At 42.1% G+C, this 22159-nt stretch overlaps 1 protein-coding gene and 1 pseudogene across 3 annotated transcripts in view; one reads left to right on the forward strand and one right to left on the reverse strand.

Moving 5' to 3' along the window:
- Positions 1–22159, forward strand: part of PTPRG (protein tyrosine phosphatase receptor type G) — a 692573-nt gene that overhangs the window by 21460 nt on the left and 648954 nt on the right. The gene's annotated exons all lie outside the window — the stretch shown is intronic.
- LOC109445754 (NAD kinase) overlaps positions 12070–22159 on the reverse strand; it is a 45019-nt pseudogene continuing 34929 nt past the window's right edge.

Below are 22159 nucleotides of genomic sequence, written 5' to 3' on the forward strand. Positions count from 1 at the left end.
GTATGTCTGTGCCCAGGTATGTCTGCCTGCTTCCAGTTCTGATGTAGAGGGAATGTGCTTCACGTCTTAGGCGCCAAGGGCAGGGTGATTGCCTGTAATTGGTCCACTGATGGGGCCTCTGTTATGGGGGAGGGAGAAGTGTTTTGCTTCCTCCCACAAGGTGCTGTGGTGACATAGACACAATCTTGATTGTAGATTATTTGAAGCACTAATGGCAAATATCACCTTACATTATTTTGTAAAATAGAAACAAAGCAAATGGGCATGCTTTCTGTATAAGAGCTTTAACGCAGGACTTGTAGCTATCATTTATCCGTGGTCCTTAAATGTTTAAATTTTGAAATACTTGCAGATTTCCTGAGAAGTTACAAGATTAGTACAAAGAATTTCTGTATCCCCTTGCCCAGATTCCCCAAATATTGTTATATTGTTTATCACATCTGCATTCTTTTTCTCTCCCTTCACACACACACATTCCCTCTCTGTCTCTCTCTCTCTTTCTCTCTCTCTCTTTCTCTCTCTCTCTCTCTCTCTCCTTCTCTCTCGACAGTTTGAAAGAAAGTTGCAGACGTGATGCTTCTTTATCTTTAGTTACTTCAAGGTGTATTTTCTCAAAACAAGGATGTTCTCTTACATAAGCATAATATAATCATCAACAGAAAATCAACATGGATACAGCTCTATTATTTATAGGGCTTATTCAAATTTAGTCAGTTATCCCACTGATGTCGTTTATAGGAAAACAAAAGATTTTAAGTATTTTAAAAAGTTTTTCCTGGTTTAGGGTCCAAATACATGATGACATGTTGCGTAGGGTCATCCTGCCACTGTAGTCTTCGTAAATCTGGAACTTCCTTTGTCTTTCATGAACTTGGCCTTTGAACAGTATAGGCCACTTACTTTGTAAAATGTCCCTCACGTTGGCTATGTGTGATGCTTTCTCATGATGAAATCCAGGTTATCCTTTGTTCTTTATTGCAGTGTCCTGTTACTGAGAAGGAGCCATGTGGAACTTGCCTCAAGTCCTTTTCTTCCCTTCAACTTTGTGCCTCAACTCTTTGATTTGATACTCTTACTGGGGGGAGAAAGTTTTGAACATAACACGCCTAGTGTGCATATTTTTCTACATTATAGATTATATTAGTGAACACTTCCTGCTTTAACAAATTGCCCATACACTGGGTGGCTTAAACAGCACAAGTTTTATTTCTCACAGTCTGGGTGATGGAAGTGCAAGATCAAGGTGCTGTCCAGTTTGGTTCCTGATGAGCACTCTTCCTAGCTGGCAGGTGGTTGTCGTCTTTCTATGTCCTCCCAAGGCAGTGAGAGAGACAGAGAGCAATCTCATGTCTCTTCTCTAAGGGCACTAATCCCTTCATAAACTTATTGCTTACCAAAGGTCTCACTTCCAAATACCATCACAGTGGGGGTTAGGCCTTCAACACACGAATTTTTGGGAAATAGAATTCATTACATAGCATAGTTATACTATTATACTGATGCTATGTATATCATCAAACACTCCCAAAATACAAAGAGGGAGAAATGAATTATTTATATAACTATTCATATATAAACATACATACATGCACATACATACGTGTGTGTAAGTGCATAGGTGTTCTGTTGCTTTTCCCCAACTAACCCAGTGCTGACAACTCCTGCAACAAACAGCATTACAGTCAGCTATCTGCAGGGAGGAATAATTTGTTTCATGAAAGGTTGGGATTTCTTGGACTCGCTCTAGGAGTAGGATTTCCTCTACCCAGGGATCAGTAAACTGTAGCCTGGGACCACATCTGACTTGCTGCCTTTTTTTGTACAGCCAGTGAGCTAAGAATATTTTTGTTTTCTTTTGTTTTGCTTTTACATTTTAAAAGTGTTCAAAAGATTTAAAAAATAATTTCAGACATGAAAATGGCATTTCATTCAAATTTCAGGTCCATAAATTAAGTTTTATTGGAACACAGCCACACACCTTTGTAAGCAGTAGAGTACCATATCACCTGCAGGCCTAAACTTTACCATGTGGCCTGTTACAGAAAATATAATATAATATTATTAATAAATATAATATATAATATAACATATATTATAAAGATAATGAATATAATATTCATTAATGCAATACAATTAATTAATATAATTAATATATTAATATAATATAATGATTTAATATAATTATTATTAATGAAACCACCACTTGCTGAGTGACATGTTCTAGGTCCTGAATTTAGAACTATGCATATATTAATTTAATCCTCACCACAACCCCATGAAGCAGGGGTCTCCGAAGACAATCTTCTAAGAGATTGTTGCCATCCAAAAATGAGAAACTTTGAAGCTCACAGAGAGAAAAATTTTCCCCCAATTACATAGCTAGCTGGTAAATGAAGGGATGGGTTTGAAAGTAGCTTTTTTTGGTGGCTCCAGGTTCTTGGTTCCGTGTCATTCTGGACTTTCAGAATTCAGATGCTTTGTGGGGATGTTTGCAGTCAGTGGGGGTACCCCAGATCACTACTGGTCTGTGCAGTCAGGATAGCCTTGTCCACTGCTGTGTCCAGCATGCTGGGTGCCTGGTTGCTGCCTAGAAAAGTGTTGAAGGATCGATGGATGATGCCTAAACCTGGCATGGAAAACAAGTGGAATGTGGTCAGGGTCAGTTATTAGATTAGATTTATGAAAACTGTCGGGCTAGAGCATGTCCCACAGCTTTAGGGAATCTGAGGCAAGTAGTTCAGGAGTGAGGGTTCAGAGGCTGGAAGCCCTGAGGGCATGAGACCTCAGGTTTCCCAGCTATTCTGGTGAGTGGTCACTGGGTACGGCACAGACGTTTGGAAATGCCCAGGCTTTGTCTCCATGTCCTATGGGCATGTGCTTTCTCAGGATGTTGTCACCTGCTTCTGATAGAGATGGTGGAGTAAGGAAGTACCTACTGTTGGGGCAGGCACCACTGGCATTTATTTATTTTTCTTTAAGTAAAAAATATTGCATATAATATATGAATATGTTCTTCCGTAGAACATTTCAGCTAAAGCTTAAATCTCTTCATCTTCCCTCCCCAGAATATGAAGCTATTTTAATAGGTTTATATATATTTTTATACAAATATAATACATAGATTATTGTTATAGGAACAATGTTCTGTGTCATTCTGCTTTTTCGTTCAAGAATGGTTTTTAAAAATATTGTCAAAACCGAATACGTATTATAGTACTTTTAGTTGCAATATAGTATTTCATTGTTAATATCGTGCAGAGGTAGTAACTAGCTGTTTTCCTCCTGATGGTTGTTAAAGTCACTTCACAGAGAGCAATCTTTCTATATATGCACTTCCTATGCACATTTGCCAGTATTTGTTTAGGGTTGATAACAGAGAATTGGAACTGCTGGGTGATAGGAAAATAGAAATGGGGTTCTTGACTAGCCTGTGCCTCCCTCTGCCTGGACACCCAAGGGCAGGGGTGTCCAAACTGCGGCCCGCAGGCCAACTGCGGCCCATGATCCATTGTTAATTGGCCCGCAGCAAATTCCAAAAATATATTTAGTTTACTTAAATAAACCAGGTGAGGCAATACGTACTTCACCTCGAGTGAGTGGCCCGTCTGTTTGTGTATTTTACCGCATATGGCCCTGGGTGAAAAACGTTGAAAAAAGTTTGGACACCCCTGCCCTAGGGTGTGATTCTGTTTTCTCCAGCTGGTCTGCTTAGCCTTGCCTCTTGTCTTTATTGTCACTTTTCTTTCTTTTGGGAGGTTGAGAGGGCAGGGAGGATGAGCTTGTTATGATATTTGCAGGCCAAGTGTACAGATGGTATCTGTCTTCTGATGGTTTGGCTTAACGATAATTTGACTTAGGATTTTTCGACCTTACAACAGTGAGAAAGCAACATGCATTCAGTAGTAACCATACTTAGAATTTTGAATTTTGATCTTTCTCCAGGCTAGTGACATTTCATACGATACTCTGTGAGGCTGGGCAGTGACAACGGGATGGTTTTGCCCAACTGTAGGCTAAATGTAAGTGTTCTGAGCATGTTTAAGGTAGGCTAGGCTAAGCTATGATGTTTGGTAGGTTAGGAGTATGAAATGCATTTTTAAAAAAGATTTTAATTAGAAGTATAGTTAGCATACAATATTTTATTAGTTTCAGATGTACACAATAGTTATTCAACATTTATATACCCAAAGAAGTGATCACCATGGTAAGTCCAGCAACCATCTGGCACTGTACCATGCTATCACAATGTTATTGACTATATTACTATACTGTACATTACATCCCCAATAACTTATTTATTTTATACCTGGAAATTTGGACCACTTATTGCCCTTCACACCCCTGCCCCTTTAATTTTTCAGTTACATTTGACATTCAATATTATTTTATATTAATTTCAGGTGTACAACATAGTGGTTAGACATTTATATAATTTAAGAAGTGATCCCCCTGACTCGTCTAGTACACATCTGGCACCATACATAGTTATTACCATCTTATTGACTATATTCCCTATGCTTTACTTTATATCCCTGTGATTATTTTGTAACTACCAATTTGTTCTTCTTAATCCCTTCACTGTTTCCACCCTGCCCCCCAACCCCCCTCTTATCTATCCCCTGATATAGTATCTACTTGACACCATACATAGTTATTACAATATTATTAACTATAATCCTTATGCTATACCCTACATCCCCATGACTGCTTTATAACAACAAATTTGTATTTCTTAATACCTTCCCCTTTTTCACCCACCCCCAACCTCCTCCTATCTGGCAACCATCAAAATGTTCTTTGTATCTGTGAGTCTGTTTCTGTTTTGTTTATTTATTTTGTTCTTAGATACCACAGACAAGCGAAATCACATTGCACCTGTCTTTTACTGTCTGACATACTACATTCAGAACAATGTCCTCCAGGTCCATTTATGTCGCCGCAGGTAACAAGAACCCATTCCCTTCCATGGCCAAACAATTTCCCATATGTGCCACCTCCTCTTTATCCATTTATCTATTGAGGGACACCCAGGCTGCCTGCATATCTTGGCCATTGTAAACAATACTGCAATGAACATAAGGGTGCACACGTCCCCTAGAAGTAGTGTTTTGGGTTTCTTCAGATAAATACCAGGAAGTGGGATCACTGGATCAGTTTTTGTCTCTTGTAGACTTTGTTGTAAAGACGGTTTGGTCTGGTATGAGTATTGCTACTCCAGATTTTTTGTTTTGTTCCATATTCATGTGTAACTTTTTCCATCCCTTTGCTTTCAGTCTGTGTGTATCTTTCAATCTGAAGTGAGTCCCTTATAGGCAGCATATGCTTTGTTTTCTCATCCATTCAGTCACCCTGTATTTTTGATTGGAGCATTTAATCCACATTGAAAGCAATTGTTAATGGATATGTAGTTATTGCTATTTTATTCATAATTTTTAATCTTTTTTTTTCTTTCATCTTTAAGAAGTCCCTCTAACATTACTTGTAATACTGGTTTGGTGGGTTGTACTCCTTTAGCTTTTTCTTGTCTGGGAAGCTCTTTATCTGTCCTTCCATTCTAAATGATAGCTTTGCTGGGTAGAGTAATCTTGGTTGTAAATCCCTGTTTTTCATCATTTTGAATATTTCGTGCAGGTCCCTTCTGGCCTGCAAAGTTTCAGTTGAGAAATCAGCTGACAGTCTTATGGGATCTCCCATGTAGATAGCTAACTGCCTTTCTCTTGTTGCTTTTAGGATTTTTTCTTTGTCTTTAACCTTTAGCATTTTATTTGTGATGTGTCTTGGTGTAGGCCTGTTTGGGTTCATCTTTTTTGGGACACTTGCATTTTTTGGGCTTGTATGTCTATTTCCTTCTACAGGTTAGGGAAGTTTTCTGATATTATTTCTTCAAATAGATTCTCAATCCCTTGCTTTCTCTCTTCTCCTGGTACCCCTATGATGCGAGTGTTGTTATGCTTGATGTTGTCCCAGACGTCTCTTAAACTGCTCTCCTTTTTTTGGATTCTTTTTTCTTTTTGCTGTTCTGATGGGTGTTTTCTGCTACCCTGTCTTCCAAATTGCTTCACTTTTGACTGGGTCTTTTTTATGGCTTCTATGTCCTTTTCATTGCTTGCTATCTCTTTGTTGAAGTTCTCACTAAGATCTTTGAGCATCCACATAACCATTGTTTTGAACTCTACGTCTCTGGTAGGTTACCTGCCTCCATTTCATTTGGTTCTTTTTCTGGAGTTTTTTCCTGTACTTTCATTTGGGACCTATTTCTTTGTTTCCTCATTTTGGCTGCCTCTTTATGTTTGTTTCTATGTATTAGGTAGGGCTGCTATGTCTCCCAGTTTTGTCTGGTGACCTTATATAGTAGGTGTCCTGTGGGCCCCTGGCACAATCTCCCTGGTCACCTGCTCTGGGTGCTCCAAGAGTGTCCCTTGTGTGGGTTGTGTGTGCTCTCCTGTTATAGTTGAGCCTTGATTGCTGTTGGCATGTCAGTAGGTGGTATTGACTCTCAGGCTGACTGGCTGTGGGGTTTGGCCACGTCCACAGCTTATTGGCTGCTGTGCAGGGGGGCATACCACAAGGAGTAGGATTCCCCTTTTCAGGCTCTGGTGCATGTTGAGACTGTCCTTTGTGTGTGCTGCTTATGGGGCTAATTGGGTGGTGCTCTGCTGTGGTCTGAAGCCAATCTCCAAATATGTTGGTTCTGGGGCCTCTTGGGAGGGGCTCCAGTGCAGGCCTTGGTCAGCCACTGCTTGTGAGTGGCCAGGGAGTACCTGGTAGGAGGTACAAAGGGATCCGCATTTGTTTGCTGCCTGTGCTGGAGTGGGAGGCATGTGGGAGAGGCCATGCTGCAAACCAAGGCCGTCTACCACCAGTACCAGGTCTGGGGTAGCTCCGCAAAAAGCCAGGACTCTCTGAGGTCTGTTGCCATCTGCCAGCTTCCATAAGGTTCACCTGCTGATAAAGCCTCCAGCTGCATGCAGTTTGGGTGAGGCAGGGTCTCAGTGAGTCAGCAAGGTGGAACAGCAGAGCTCTCCAGGCCAATTAGATTTAGATTTGGCCTGTAGGGGGTGGTCTTAACACAGAAAAGGAGGCACCTGCCTGCTGGCTGCTTGGGAGGAGGGCCTCACACAGAGAAGAGGAAGACTTGTCCCTCCAGTTTTCACAGCGAATTTATAAAACTCAGTCTCTCCATATATGTCTCTGGCGGATGTCTGGGCATCCCCCAGAGTCACCGTCCCTCTGCTGGAGGCCAGGGTGAATGCCTGTGCAGGCCCTTTAGGAGGATGCCTGGGTCTCCTGCCATCTTTCCTCCCACTCAGATGGTTGGAATCTCCAGTTTTTTACAGCCAGAAATTGTGGCGCCTCCTCTTCCTGGCATCAGTACTCCAGGTTGGGGAACCTGGTTGGGGATTTGGAGTCCCTCTCCTCTTTGTGGGGAACTCTGTGGCAGATATCTCCCAATTTTTAGCCGTCACAGGTGGGTGTGGGTCCAGCCCATTTTGAGTCTCTGCCCCTTCTACCAGCGTTGACGTGGCTTCTTTATATCCTTACTTATAAAACTTCTGTTCAGCTATACTGCAGATGGTTTTCCAGGTTGATTGTTCTATAATTTAGTTGTAATTTTGATGTATTTATGGATTAAGGCTAGCACAGCAATTATCTACTCCACCATCTTGGATCTCCCATGAAATGTATTTTTGACTTAACGGTATTTTCAACTTAGATATTTTCTACTTTACAATGATTTTATGAGGATGTAACCCCATGGTATGTAGAGGAGCATCTGTACATTAATCCAAGGATGTCCCACATATTTTTCTCCCTTGGTTTGTTGTGGAGTGACAGAAATGAAGAAGTGTCAAAATGTCCAGGGTGTCTCTGCCTTAATGCCAAGCTGTCATAACAGCAGGGGTTAGTGACATCTACCTCCAGACCCGTCGCGTGGAAACTATTTGGAGAGGAAATAGGAAGAGGGGAGGGCAATGAAGTGTGTAGACGAGCTAGAGAGAACCTGTGGATGACAGGTTTTGAACTTGACAGTGAACATGTGATATGTTCCTGTTTAGCAATATTTACTGAAGCACGATGATATAGTCGTGTGTGTGGGGGGCGGGGGGGGGGGAGGGATAGGTTTTGGAACTGGGTAGCCAGATTTGGTTCAAATCTTGTTTCTAGGCTTAGCCAGCTAGGTTACTCATCCTGTTGTGAACCTGGCTTTCTGTGAGGATCCTTGAGAATCATTCCTCAAAGATGATATTCAAAAAGATAATGGAGGTAAAGAGCCACATACGGTGTCTGACACTTACTAGGCACTAATTGTACATTTTCTACTGTGTCCCAGTTACTGAGTTTGGTGCTGAGACTAGAAAAGATAGCTGTCAGAGCACTCACAGACTAGAAACTGACATGCAAATAAAGGAGCATAAACAAAATGTTCAGTGAGCCCCAAGGAGTCCGGAGAAACTGTTTCTCAGAGAGAGGCACTGGAGGAAAAAAGGAAACATACTGAATCTTCTCTTTCGCTGGATCTTAAACTGTGCTAGAGCAAGCAGATACTGCAGCATACCATTTTTTATTTTTATATAAATTTTATATGTAACTAAAATGATTTCAAATTGTTTTCTTACTAATAGTTGTAAAAACTACTCGTTTTATGGGAAAGGTAGATCTGCCCGTCTTGTGATACTCAACAGTCTTTGAAAATCATGTATCTTTGTCAATTATACCCCAATAAAGCTGGGGTTATAAAAAGGAAAAATGTCACACCCCCTGAGCTCCCTGATGTCTGGTTGGTTCTCTGCAGCTCCACAGTGGACGCCGGGTTGGCAAAAACACAGGTTCTGAATAGGTATTTGTCCTAGGATAGTCCATATTTTACTATTCAGAATGTCATCTTCTGATCTGCAGCATCTGCATTGCCTGGGAATTTGTTAGAAATGCAGAATCTTAGATCGCAGACGCCACTCTGGATCTGTACTTAGAAGATTCTCCAAGTGATTCTTATGTACGTAGAAATTTGAGAAGCAATGGGCTCGGACAAATCCAGGCAACTTGACCCATATCTCTATATCCCCTCTTTGCAGCATTTGTCCACATACACCCCGTGTACCTCGGTCCCTCCATCAGGACAGACACCTTTGGAACCCTAAAACAGTATATGTCAAGAAAGGCCCCCCGGTAATGACTTGCTTTTTGGGAGCCCTCTTCTTTCAGCCCAGGAATCAGCATTACCTTTCTTAACTAAGTGAAAATAATAGGATTAAAAAGAAAGGAAGAAGGTGGTCCAAATTTTCCTTACAGTCAAAACAGATGTGGTTACATGGGTGGGAATTTTACCACTTAAGATGTAGAGCCTGTTCCTTATTAAAAGTAAGCTGTGTATACAGCTCTCCTTTTCTTAGCTAAACAAAATGAGATGGGTTTTGAAAATTGGAGATAGATGAAGGAGGTTTTTATAATCATCACTTGCTTTTACTCATCAGCTCTTGTTCTTGTTCTTTTCATTTCCTTTCAGATCGAGGCATTTTTAATGAGAAGAATTAGAAAAGGGGGTCAGAGAAACCAAAACAGAAAGAAAAATTCTGCTGAGCTCTGTAGCTTTTCTCAGTTCTTTAAAGTGCTTGAAAAGTAATATTTTGTTGCTACTAAATCTAATTAATAGCTAGCTGGTACTCATCAAAACCTCATTTCTTTCAACCTTGAAGGCAGTTGGAAAGATACACAGATCTGTGTATTATCACAGCAAACGCAGTCTCTTTTTTCCTTAATCACTTAGAGCTTTATCAGCAATGTAAGCCGTCGATGGACAGCTGTGTTTAAAAAATAAAATGCATCTCAGGGTGTTCACTGTGGCATGTAATGAATGTGTATTGATTGATAGAATTACTTTAAAAAAATAAAATTTTAAAACCAGAGTCAAAACTGTGTAGTAGGCATGGTTCTTAGCTGAGTATCCAGACTGTTCCTGAGTATTTGGATGGAATCGACAAGTCTTTGCAAGCCTGTTCTCTGCCCAGTACAGACTAATCAGAATGCTGTGGACCAAATAGATTTAAACACAAAGAGAGGATGAAAGTACTCATCCGGAGGATTACAGTACAGAGCCCTGCATCTCGGCCTATGCAGGGTGCAGCTGTGGGCTGGGAGTTACATGGACATTTCTTCCCTCCTGAGCAGACCAAGTATGAATTGACATGGTGGCTAAAGTGCTGATGGGCTCAAGTAAAGTAGGTCAGGCCTTCATTATAGCTATCAGACATTGGGAGTCCTAGTTGAAGAGAGGCAGTGATTGCAAATGCTGCTTATTTGGAGGACAAGAGCCGTTTCCGAGGGCTGCCTGAGCAATCCCTTTCCACACCCTCCCGGGGTCCAAATCAATTATTTCTGTTGAAGCACACCCAGGACTTGATGATACTTTGTGTTTCTTAGGTAGAGTGTTACTCAGTTTGGCAAATATTATTAAGTACCTGCTTTGTTCCAGGTTCTTGGTACAGCAGTTTAAGTCTCAAATCAGCCGTTTGGTTGGTTTTGCCAATGGAGCCAACATCCTTCAGTACTTTGCATGTCTGTAACTTATACTATGCTAATAATCTGGCAGCCCTGCTTGCAGGCCTGACTCTTATCAATAAAGCATGACAGAAATCTGCACAGTGTGTTTGGGGAAATAGCTTACAGGAAGAAACACGATGTTACAATAAAATTGGCCTGATCTGTGCATAGCTAAAGTCTGAGATCACAGGGGATTGTTACAATTAATGCACTTTTTTTCCCTTTAACCATTCTTAATCTGTTGTGGGAAAATGAAGGAGGTTTTCTTAATCCAGGTGAAAAGTTTGAAAGCCTGTCTGTTCACAGATGTTTGTCATTTAGTCAGAACACACAGATGACGGTCTACGTTTTTTGGTTTCCATCTGGACGTGCTGCTGGTGGCTGAGCTGTGATAATCTCCCACCTCCCTGGACAGAATCATTTCCTTTGTGCCCTGAATGTAGCAGTTTTGCTGGCAGTCTGTTAGCTGATGAACCGTTTGTTTGCACCATAGGTAGATGGTGCACAGTCCTAGTCACATTTTAGGAAATTATTTATTAAATTGTACTTCTTTCTTTTGCAGATAGAGATAAAAGTCTGATTATATAGTGTCACTCCGCTGTTCAAAGAAGTTAACTGAAGTAAAACTATGTGAACTCCAAGGTATCTTTTCTTACATCTGGGAATGTGCCCTCAAGGTTTGGGTGTTCTCCAAGATGTGTCAGCAGTGTTGCAGTTCCAGGAAAGGGACTAGATGTCAGAATTTGGGTAAAGGGGTATGGCTCTACTTCAGAGAAGGTGTAAGAGAATTTAATTTATGATTAGGTAGTTTGGCCCTAGGCCTTGACCCTTCTACTAAATGAAATAATTAACGTCCTATTCATGAGCTAGTAAGTGGAATACCATTTATATACACACAGCAGCTGTTAAACTCTACGTGGAACTGTGTCTAAGATTTCTATCTGTGAACGAATTTGGGTCTTACAGTCTGTTGATTTTGAAGGTTTGGGTAACTGGTTCATATAATGGGCAAGAAGTCTAGCTGATTTTCACGGTAAAAGGTAAAAGATTAGAAAAGCTACATGTTGTATTTTTATACTTGTTTCTTTAAACAAAGTGGAGGCAGCTGCAGATTGAAATGATCGCAGTATCATATTTCTCTATATGTATATGTGTATATATATGTGTATGTTTTTGGCCATGAGACATTTATTTTTAACAACAAAGGATAGACAATCCATTCTGATTCCCTCTGCATTTCAATAGACTGATTTATGGAAAAGCTTCCTGACAAGCAGTTCCATCTGGGCTGTTTCTGTCCCCAGGCAGGACGGTAACCGACAGCACAGGTGTGTGTGGTGTTGACTCGAGAGCTCCTGCCATTGCTCACTTTGCTTATTTAGAAATGGAAAAAAGAAGTCGGATTTCAAATGTTGAAAACGGCTGATCTGGTCGGCACAGGGCAGATTCCAGGCTTTTCTCTCTGGCTGCAGCCACACGTGACCTGACGTCTGATAAGCGATCCAGCGTGGGACCGTTTACAACACGAGTTCAGGTCAGCCTGTTTTTCAGAGGGCGAGTGAAAAGGTGGCTAAAAGGAAACGGAAGACACCAGAGGGGCTTCGGGGCTCTGGGGTCCCCGTGTGGCGACAGTAGCAGGATAGGCCTGCCCTCCTCGCTCTCCTCCTCCTCTGTAACGTGAGCCGTGCTCTCCTCCGGTTCCAATGCAGACACTAGTGGCTCACAGGGTGTCAGACGCAGATGGAGGGGAGTGGGCAGCAAGAGGAAGTGATGCTGATGGTGTCTCCTTGGCGGATTTCCTGCCTCTTGTCAACTTAAGGACACCCAGCTGGTGTTCCTTGCCTCCAGTGACAGCTACATGTTCAGCTCATTCCCTGTGGGGACCGCAGTGGGTTGGAATGACGGCGAGTGGGGGCGGGTGGGCAAGATCGCGGAAGCCCTGCCTGCGGTGCATACACTTTGCTCCGGGTTGGGGGGCAGCCGATCACATTGTTGCCATGCAACGGGGTGATGAGGTGCCAGTCCATGTAGACGTCCACGTTGGATAGGTACGAGGAGGGGCCGCTCCATCATCACCTCGTTCAAGAGCTGGCACTGTATGACCTCCGTGATGTCCGTGTCCAGGACTGCAGCCAGCACCCTGTTCTCACCGATTCCGGTGGGGGTGGGTACAGCCATCGCCTTCCCTCTGAGATCCTTCAGCCGGCCCCGAAGAACAACACCTGCGTCCCCCTGTGTCACACTTGAGTAACTTGGGAGTGAACGTTTAGAAGTTGAAGGCTCAGGAAGCCCAGGTGGAACGCCATGACTGGAGCCACGCTGCTCTTGACAAGCCAGGAGGCCTAACGCAGTGTTCTCTCTTCTCCCAAGCACGAGAGGAAATCGATCTGATTGGAAATGTCATCATAATCTCTGAAGGGGCAGAACCTCCTTTAAACTGGTCCAAAGTTGTCATCACTCACTATAGTTCTTGAGAACTTTCTTCTCCACACGCACAATCATGCTGTTCTCCATGGTGTACTCCTCCTTGAAGGCCTGGAGTAGGCTGGTGTCTGGCTCTTCCCGATGACAAGAGAACACTTTGGGGAGCTTATTCCACGCCAGCCGCTAGTTGGCAGGCGCTGGACGTGTGTGGTGGTCTGGGGGTTCTACATCATGCAGGCCTTTGGCCCCAAAGTGGCCATCGGGCAGGGCCCGTGTAGAGAATGGGTCCTCCTGAGCTCCTCGGTGCTCCCCAGGGCTGGCAAGGCAGGGGAGCTGTCCTTGGCGGGCTTGGAAGGGCTGGCTGAGCCCTCAGCGCTAGTCTGCGCTCAGCTCCTATTCATGTTGACTTTTTCTGTTCCATTTCCATAGTAAACGAGGGCTTAGATCAGAAAATCACAATGCTCTACACTGCTGCAGGGGTCTTTAGGGCCATCTCTTCGTCCTGTCCCTGGGCTCTGCTGCCACCCCCAGTCACTAGCCTGCCCCTGGCCCTGTGGCCACGGTGCTGGACCCCACTGAACAGCAGTCACAGTGCTATTCTTTAGCACAACTTGAAAATATTTTAAACCCCCCCCCCCATTTAACTTATACATAGCCCATCTTTAAAAGGCAAACCCTGTTTAGGTAGGAGGTCAGTTTTGAAAACAAATTTGAACAATCTCAACTTGTATTTGGTTTCAGCAGCATGGAAAATGTATGCTTTTCAGATCCGTTTTCAGTACTTTTGGCCAAAAGGTGTCTTAAGACAAAGTATTTTTCAAAAGTTGCGTATTTTGAAATGCTTAGATTAAGACAAAAACTGTATTTTTGTCACCTCATTGTTGAACCTCCTGAAATTAGTCTCAACTTTGTTTTTCCTTTGTACATGAAAATACTGGATATCCACATTTAGCTTACAAATAAGTGCAATTTTGCTTTATGGTCACGTCATGTTTCTTGTGAGTGTGAAACAACATAGATATTCGTTTCTACAAGTAATAGGATTGCTTTGAAAAACAAAACAGAAGACCAAATTTCATTAGTGATTTTCAAACCGCTTTAAAACAATCCTTTTTTCAGAATGTGAAACACACAAGACTGCCTCATTTATTTGACAAATGATTGGGGTGGGGGGGTGCATGAGTCCCTTGCATGAGGCTTTAAAACACACGGGTTTTTTTGTTGTTGGGTTGTGATGTCATCCAGCCTTTCGCTCTCATTCCTGATGAGTATACTGAGGTCTGGGGCATCTGAGACCCATTCAAGGTCACAGTGGGTTAGTGGTAGAAGTGGGTTTCAAACCTACTTCTCTCAGTTGCTAGTGATTTTCTTCTTTGACAGATAGAAATGATAAACAAAACTGATAATTGCGTGCATATGAGTTTGGAATGGCAACTGCTTTTCAGAATTGGACAATTTTCTCAAGGCTTTTATGCCATTTAACCCAACGTTTAGTAACTGTATAGATGATTAGAGTAAAGGGCCTAGAACACTTAATGTCAAATTTCACTTTCCCTGGTCTGTTGGCTCTAGGATACCGCCTACTGCCCACCACATTGTCAAAGCGGCCAAGTTCATTTTTTAAAGGGTCTGATTTAATCTTTTTACCATATTGAGTTTGGTGTTACGTCACTGACCTCAATACATTTGTTTTAATATCCTATGTGTTGTTTGCTTATATCATGTTTAATTTAACCAATAAAATGGATAATTTTACAAGGCACTGAAGATCCTGTATGTCTTTGATGGGCTTTGTGAGTGGTTTTATTTTTGCCACGTATTGATATTTATATGAAACGGGTAGAGTGGTTTGTGTTAGCTGTAATTAGAGTCATTTTACTAATATGAAATTTATCCCCTTAAAGCATTTGGAACCATTATCTTGGAGTATAAAACAAAACAAAACATTACTCTAGCATGAAAAATCCACTTAAAGGGCACAGTTGTTGCCACAGTTTGTTTTTCTTTACCAACTAAGATAGAGCTTTGAAATCAAGGAATGTTGGCTTCAGGAAGGAGCTATTGGCATGGAATGGATCGGAGTTTTGCACATGCTTGTTTTGAAACTCGGCTACTTCTGTTTTGGTTGACTGGTCTCAGTGGTAACGAGCTTAAAATGAAATAATGCCTTTTTGCCAACACCATCTCGATTCTTCTTGTATGGACTGCTTGAGCCAATGTAACACATAATGTAGAGCAAAACAAGGAATCGATAAAACCATTAAGCAGCTCACTGTCTGGCTAGGAATGTTGATGAATAAGTCCGCATTTCCTCTTGGGTGTTTTTATTCACCAGGGGAAGAAAAGGAGAGGGCCAACCCAGTAGAGAGGTGGAGAATGGCTTTTCTTGCTGGAGCGAGGCAGTGCAGCTAGCCTCTCTGTCTTTTTGCGGAGGAGGCTTCTTATCTGTGGACCAGGACGTGTGGTTGGTCATCCTATGCTGCCCCATTTCCTATCTCTCATGTTAGGGTTTATTAGTTACTGATAGAGTGGAGAGACATCAGACACTCACTAAACTCAGGAATCAGTCAGGTTGTAACTCCTCTTAGAGCCGGGAGACCAGTGTCTAAGCTTGGATGCAGTGGCCGATAGTGGGGCCACAGGAAAACGTGAACTTGGATGTTGTGGTAGTTTGCTAGGTCTGCTGTAACAAGGTACCACAGTCTGGGTAACTTAAACAACAGAAATTTGTCTCACAATTCTGCAGGCTAGAAGTCCTGTGGGCAGGATTGTTTCTTTTCGAGAGCTGAGAGGGAGACTCTGTTCCATGCCTCCATCCCAGCTTCTGGTGGTTTGCTGCCAATCTTTGGCGTTCCTCGTCTTGTGGAAGCATCACCTTGATCCCTGCCTTCATCTGCACAGCACGTTCTCCCAGTGTGCGTGTCTGTGTGCAAATTTCCCCTTTTTATAAGGACATTTGTCTCATTGGATTAAAGTCCATCCACTCTAATGACTTCATCTTCACTAATTCTGCAATGACCCTGTTTCTAATTAAGGTCACATTGGGAGGTACTGGGGGTTAGTGGGGTTAGGATATATGACTTTGAGGGGGACGCAAATCAACTCATAACAGATGGATAAGATAGCTGGTTTTGTGTCTCTAAAAATCTCAAGAATGGTTTCAATCAAGCCACCTACAGATTCAAAATTAGTAAACATATGTGTTTTACAGTTTTTTTCTAGGTGCTTTCACATATCCTGTGTTGCTTACCACAGCAAACAATGTATTGATGTTTATGAAGGTTATAGGGACTTTATAATGGAATAAAACAGAGTAAACAGGCTAGAATCTCCTACTCATCTTCTGTTTTCCTCTGGGTATCGAAAAGCATAATAATTCTAATCCCCACTCACTTGCATGAAGACTTGGATTTACTTTAATCAAGCGCAGTGGATGGCAGATGTTGCCATTACACAATACATGTATCATGACATAAAAACATGTTCTGTATTTTTTTATTGATTACAGAGATTTGTCTAGGGTAATTTTGACTCTTGCTAAAACCTTGTACACTGACTTTTCAACTTAAACTCCTCACTACCCCAAATGGTAATCTCCTTTCATTAAATGAAAGTTTGGTCTGACTTTTTTTTTTTTTTTTTTTTTTTTTATATGTCTTAAGGTTGGGTGTTTCAAGTCTGCCTTTAGCAGTGGAAACTATTTTGCAAATAAAATCTCACTTGATGAGAACTTTTAGATTTATTCTCCTAGCAATCTTCAAATTTACAATACAGCATTATTAACTATAGTTGTCACGCTGTATATTACATCCCCATGACTTGTTTATTTTATAACTGTAAGTTTGTATCTTTTGATTCCCTTCACCCATTTTGCCGACCTCTTCCCTCTGCCTCTGGCAACTACCAATCTGTTCAATCTGTATCTATGAACTTGGTTTTTATTTTTAGATTCCACATATAAGTACGCCAGTTATATCTCAATTAAAAAAGCACGTAGAAAAAAAAAGTTTTCCCATACCAAAAAAAAAAAAAAACCCACAGAAAGAAAAACCTCACTCGAAATCTCAGTATATAAAATAGATTTTTTAAAAAATTTCTTATTGAATCAGGGTAGAGGCTTCTGGTCACCCTCCCCCACCTCTTTCTTGCTTGAATTCTCTCAACCAGAACATAGTTGGAAAAGACATTGAGACACCATAGTATATGAGCGTGCTTGCCATATGATGAGAGGTTTTTTTCATCCAGAGGGAAATGGGAACAAGTAAGGATATTATTATATGCTTTGAGTAATCTTGGTATTTGTGGGCTCAAATCAGTGTTCAATTCTTTTGTTCATTTATTCAATGATTGAGAATGATCTGTGTAAAATGTTGGGAGATTCAAAGATCAATGAGATATAGACACTTCTGTAAGAGTTTCGTCTCCATCCATGCATCCCTCATGTTTATTGAGTTCCTCCTATTTGCTATATACCCTGTTTATTTTAAGCTATTTGAAAAAGTGACAAAACTAACAAATGATGATACCTGCCTTTTGGGGGCTTGTGTTTTAGTAGTGGTGGGGGGCAACTGACATGTTAGAAAGTGATGAATATCAGGAAAAGAAATAAGGTTAAGGGAACTTGGGAGTCGATGGAGGTGAGGAGTTAGATAGGATCCACCTATTTTAAATACTCCTCATTGGAAAAAGCTGCCATTGAGTAAAGGTGTAAAGGAGGTAAAGTCAAATGTGGTAGAGGGGACAGAGGGCACAGCCAACTCACTCTTACACAATCTCATTTGAACCCCATAGTAACCCTATAAAAGCAGGTATTGTTATGATCGACTTTAAGTGAAGGCTAAAGTGGTCCAGGATCAACTGTCTAGACAGTAGTGGGAGAATTGCAGCCTTCGAGTGCGAGATGCAGCTGGCTAATTGGACAAATGTGTCTCTGTACTGCGCTTATGGGAACCTTGTTAGGCTTCTGTTTCAGGCCCTCGTAGCCTCTGCCCATCTCTGTGTGTGCAAGAAGGGCTGAGGCTGTATCTGTCACTGGGCTCTCCAGAGCACCTAGCTCATAGCTCATTATACATGTGTTGATTGAATAAGGAGGATAAAATACGGTCCCTATGCCCCTGTAATTAAGAGAGGGTCAAATACCCACGCCAGTGCTGATGACAGTTCAGAGGGGAATAAGACCAGCTTCCTCATGGGGGTACCAGTGAAGCATCAGAGGTGGGTTGGAGGTGTAGCGCTTGCTGCAGCTGGGGCTCCAGGTAGCTGCCTCACGTACGCGGCTTCTAATTTTCTCTGTGGGCCACACTAAATAGTCCATTGTTCATCAAAGAGAGGGGAAATTGATTTCAAATTACTCCTGTATTGCTTGAAAACCAAACTGCCATGAATGCTTTATGGGATCAGGGAGAAGATAGGGCCAGGGTTTTAGCTGCACTAAAACCTGCTTAATTAACCGAGCACTGTCTGTTTCCGTTTGGCAGCAGATGTGACCCCTCTTCTGCAGAGGGGCTCAGTTTTGAAGACCATACTCCCAGGGCCAGGAGTAGTTTAGACATGTGAGGGAGGAGGATTTATGCTTTGTGTGCTTCTCTTCTGCTCTGTGTACCTTTTCCTGGGTCAGGGAGCTGCGTGTGCACGCTTGTGGGAATTGATTGTTGCATTTTCAGGAATTTTGTGAGCTGATTATTAAACACAATCTTTTAAAGAACAAAATTATGTAAATTTACAATTATATTTAAGAAGTAGTAAATACTCTAAAGTCATCACTCATCTTTATTTTAATACATTTTACTGTTATTTATGCTCTTGAGCCTTGTCTGTTGTATCTGTATGGTAGAACTACTGTTGTATGATGATGTGCTACTTATACGACTCTTTCCTACTTGACAGTTAGTGATGGCATTTTGGTAGTTTGAAGTTAACTGTGGTGGGACTATTTACACCATGGTCAACAGCAAATGCTGCAATCCAACCCCTTCCCAGAGCTGGATGGTAAGTAAACATTTACAAATACACCACTAACTGGAGCCAACCTCCATGTTTGTTTGCTAGGACTGCCATAACAAAGTTCCACAAACTAGGTGGTTTAAAACAACAGAAATTTATTGTCTCTTAGTTCTGCAGTCTAGAAGTCCAAGATCAAGGTGTTGGCAGAGTTGGTTCCATTTTGGAGGCTCTGAGGGAGAATGTGTTCCTTACCACTTCCTGGTTTCTGGCCTGCGGTCAAACCTTACCATGCTTTGGCCAGTAGGTACATCACTGCGATCTCTCCCTTCATCTTCACGTGACGTTCTCTCTGTTTCTATGTCTTCACAGGGCCATCTTCCTTCTGTGTCTTTTGTCCCTTATTATAAGGACACCAATCATACTTCAGTATGACTTTATCTTAACTAATTACATCTGCAATGACCCTATTTCCAAATAAGGTCATATTCTGAGGTACTGGGGGTTAAGACTTTAACATATCTTTTTGTGGGGACACAATTCAACTCCTAACGTCCTCCAGTCGCCTTACATTGCCTATTGGGACACCTTGCTCTTGCCAGCTCAAATAATAGAAATAAATCCAAGAGCCCTTACGTATAATAACTTTAATGGCTTATTATGTACTACGTTTTTTCTTTCGTGTGTTCTCATTGAACTCCCTCGACTACCCTGTAATGTAAGTATCATTATTCCCATTTAACAAATGAGGAATTGGGCTTTGAGCAAATTGGAACAATAGCCCTGGCTAGCATATTAGGTATTTGAATCCAGATGCTGCTGCCTCTTGTCAACTTGCTTGTCGTGAGTTTTATTGCTTCAGAACCCCGTTAGCTGTGCCAAATCCACGTGGAGGGTTAATTGTAGCACAGTAGTAGAGAAGAAGGAAGAGCTAATTTTTGTAAAACTTGTAGGGACCAAGCCTGGTACCCTTAGATATGTATTACCTTATTTATCCTCGTGACCACTTTTTGAGTTGTTCCCATCTGTGCAGATGAGAAGATGGAACTGTAGGTAAACTTCACAGAGCTGATAGAAGGGACAGGTAAGAGAGGAGCCCAGGTCTATCTGGAGGCAAAGACCCTTCTTGTGGTGCTACCACATTGTTCTTCAGGAAATCCCACAGCTGAGAAATGGGCACCTTCCCTCCCGTTCCTGATGCTTCTTGTTGGGCGAGGTGTTAGTCATGCGTATGTTTATTTTCTCATTCAGTTAGTGTGTAGTGAGAGCCCTGGTAAGTGCCAAGGACTGTGCTAAAGGATGGCAACTAGGTCTCAGAACTGGAAGGATTTATAGTCCTCCGCAGCTATGTTTCCTTAAAAGGTCATGAGGTCCTACCTCTCTGCCATTTTCCTAGTTGGTGACAATCTTCATCCATCTGGTGTCTTTTTATTCTTTTTTTTTTCTCTATTGCTGTGTAGCAAATCACCACAAACTCAATGACTTAAAACAACACATTTGTTATAGTTTCCATGGGTCTTGGGAATTAGACGAGTCCACTGCTCAGGCTGAAATCAATGAGTGAACCAGGGCTGTGATCTCATCTGAGGCTCAGTGTCCTCTTCCAAGTTTGCTGACAGGTTGGCAGAGTTCAGTTCTTGGTGGTTGTGGGAAAATTTTCAGTTGAAGGGTAGAGAAATCAACACAAAGTACCTCAAGCAGACAGAAGAATTTACTGGTGTTATCTAATACATGGGTGTAGACATACCTATATCCAGGTCCTAAAACCATGTATTAGGGCTTTTGGTTCCCCTCCCCCCTCCCCTTTCTACCTTTTTCTGGCAACTCTTGTGATGGCCAGCCTCACTCCCCTAACACCTGCAGACTTATGTGATATACAGACCTCCTTATTTCTTAGGACAGAAACTCTTCCTGAGTCTCAATATTACCCCTTACTCTTAATTATCAAGGCTGGGGTCACATTTGGATAGACCAAGAACTGCACAGGCTCAACTGTCCCCACCTCTGTCATTGATGTAGGAGCGAAAGCCCCTATATTAGCCTCTTGGAATGGCATTTTTCTTTAGGAACAAAGGATCTTTGCCAAGAGCATTATGGGCAGGTGAAAATAACATATACCCACTTTGGAACCTGGAGAGACAGACACATCCTAAACAGGTCATCTTGGTATAACTTCAGGAGTCTAGAATTAGCATTCCTGATCCCTCCTTCCTCAGCACCGTAGCTGGTGAAACAGATGTGGTGTAGACAGCCACCTGTGAAATAAAAGTTTCGGGTAAATGGAAGTCCCTGGTAGGTTTTCATTTTAGTGTAAATCCTCTATCTTCTTAGTGAGGGTCTCCTTAAAAACTTAGGAATACTGTCTTGAGAGGATGCTGCATGAATTCAAGAGTCGGATCAAACTCTATACTTGCGGATTCATTAAAACTGAAATGCCTGGAGCCAGAAGCTTGCCAGAAGCATCACACGCCGCCCTGAACCCGAGGCTGCACCGAGCTGGATCTCTGATGCTTTCATTCGACAGGTTTTTCTTCACAGAAAAGCAGCTCCACAAACTCTAAATCTTACATGGCTTTTTTTTGGTGGGGGAGGGAGAACAGTCTGAGAATGTAGCTAGGAATTTCTGATTATTAACCTGACTTCCCTCCTGTTTCTCCCTGGAACTAAATTCTCTGAAAAAAGCCGAGGTTTTCCCAGTTCGAGAGCCCACTTTCTCCACCTGGATTTGGATGATGGCCAGTCCTGAGGCTGTACATGCCGTCTAGGCTCAGGCAGTTGAAGGGAAGGAATGAGGTAGGAGAGCCACAGGGAGTGGGCAGACTGGAGAACTGGACACAACATGCCTGTTCTCCAAGGCCAGCTCTGTTTGGCCTGGGCTGATGGTTGCCCTGAGGGAATTTGAGTCAGTGTTAGATCATTCCAATATTTCAAGAGAAAATAGAGGTCTTAAATTTCACTTAATTACTTCCAATTTTAAAATTTTGCTAATGACTTCAGCTTTTATTACACTGTGAAGACTCAAGTCTTTTGGCTAGGCTTGTCCTCTGGGTGTCCAATTGTGATCTCCGGTCTGCGTCTTGCTGAAGCCGGAAGGCCTATTGAGAATGGTGTTTGATGCCTATGCAGCATCCTTCTCCTCCCTAATAGAGCCTCAGTTTTACATAGGTGCCCACCCTCTATGAAGCAGGGGAGAAGCCAAACCCTTGCTGCAGGGTTGGGTTTATTTGGTTTCCATCCCTTATTAGAGGTTGGTTCA

Source organism: Rhinolophus sinicus, linkage group LG10, assembly GCF_036562045.2.
Source record: "Rhinolophus sinicus isolate RSC01 linkage group LG10, ASM3656204v1, whole genome shotgun sequence".
NCBI lineage: Eukaryota > Metazoa > Chordata > Mammalia > Chiroptera > Rhinolophidae > Rhinolophus > Rhinolophus sinicus.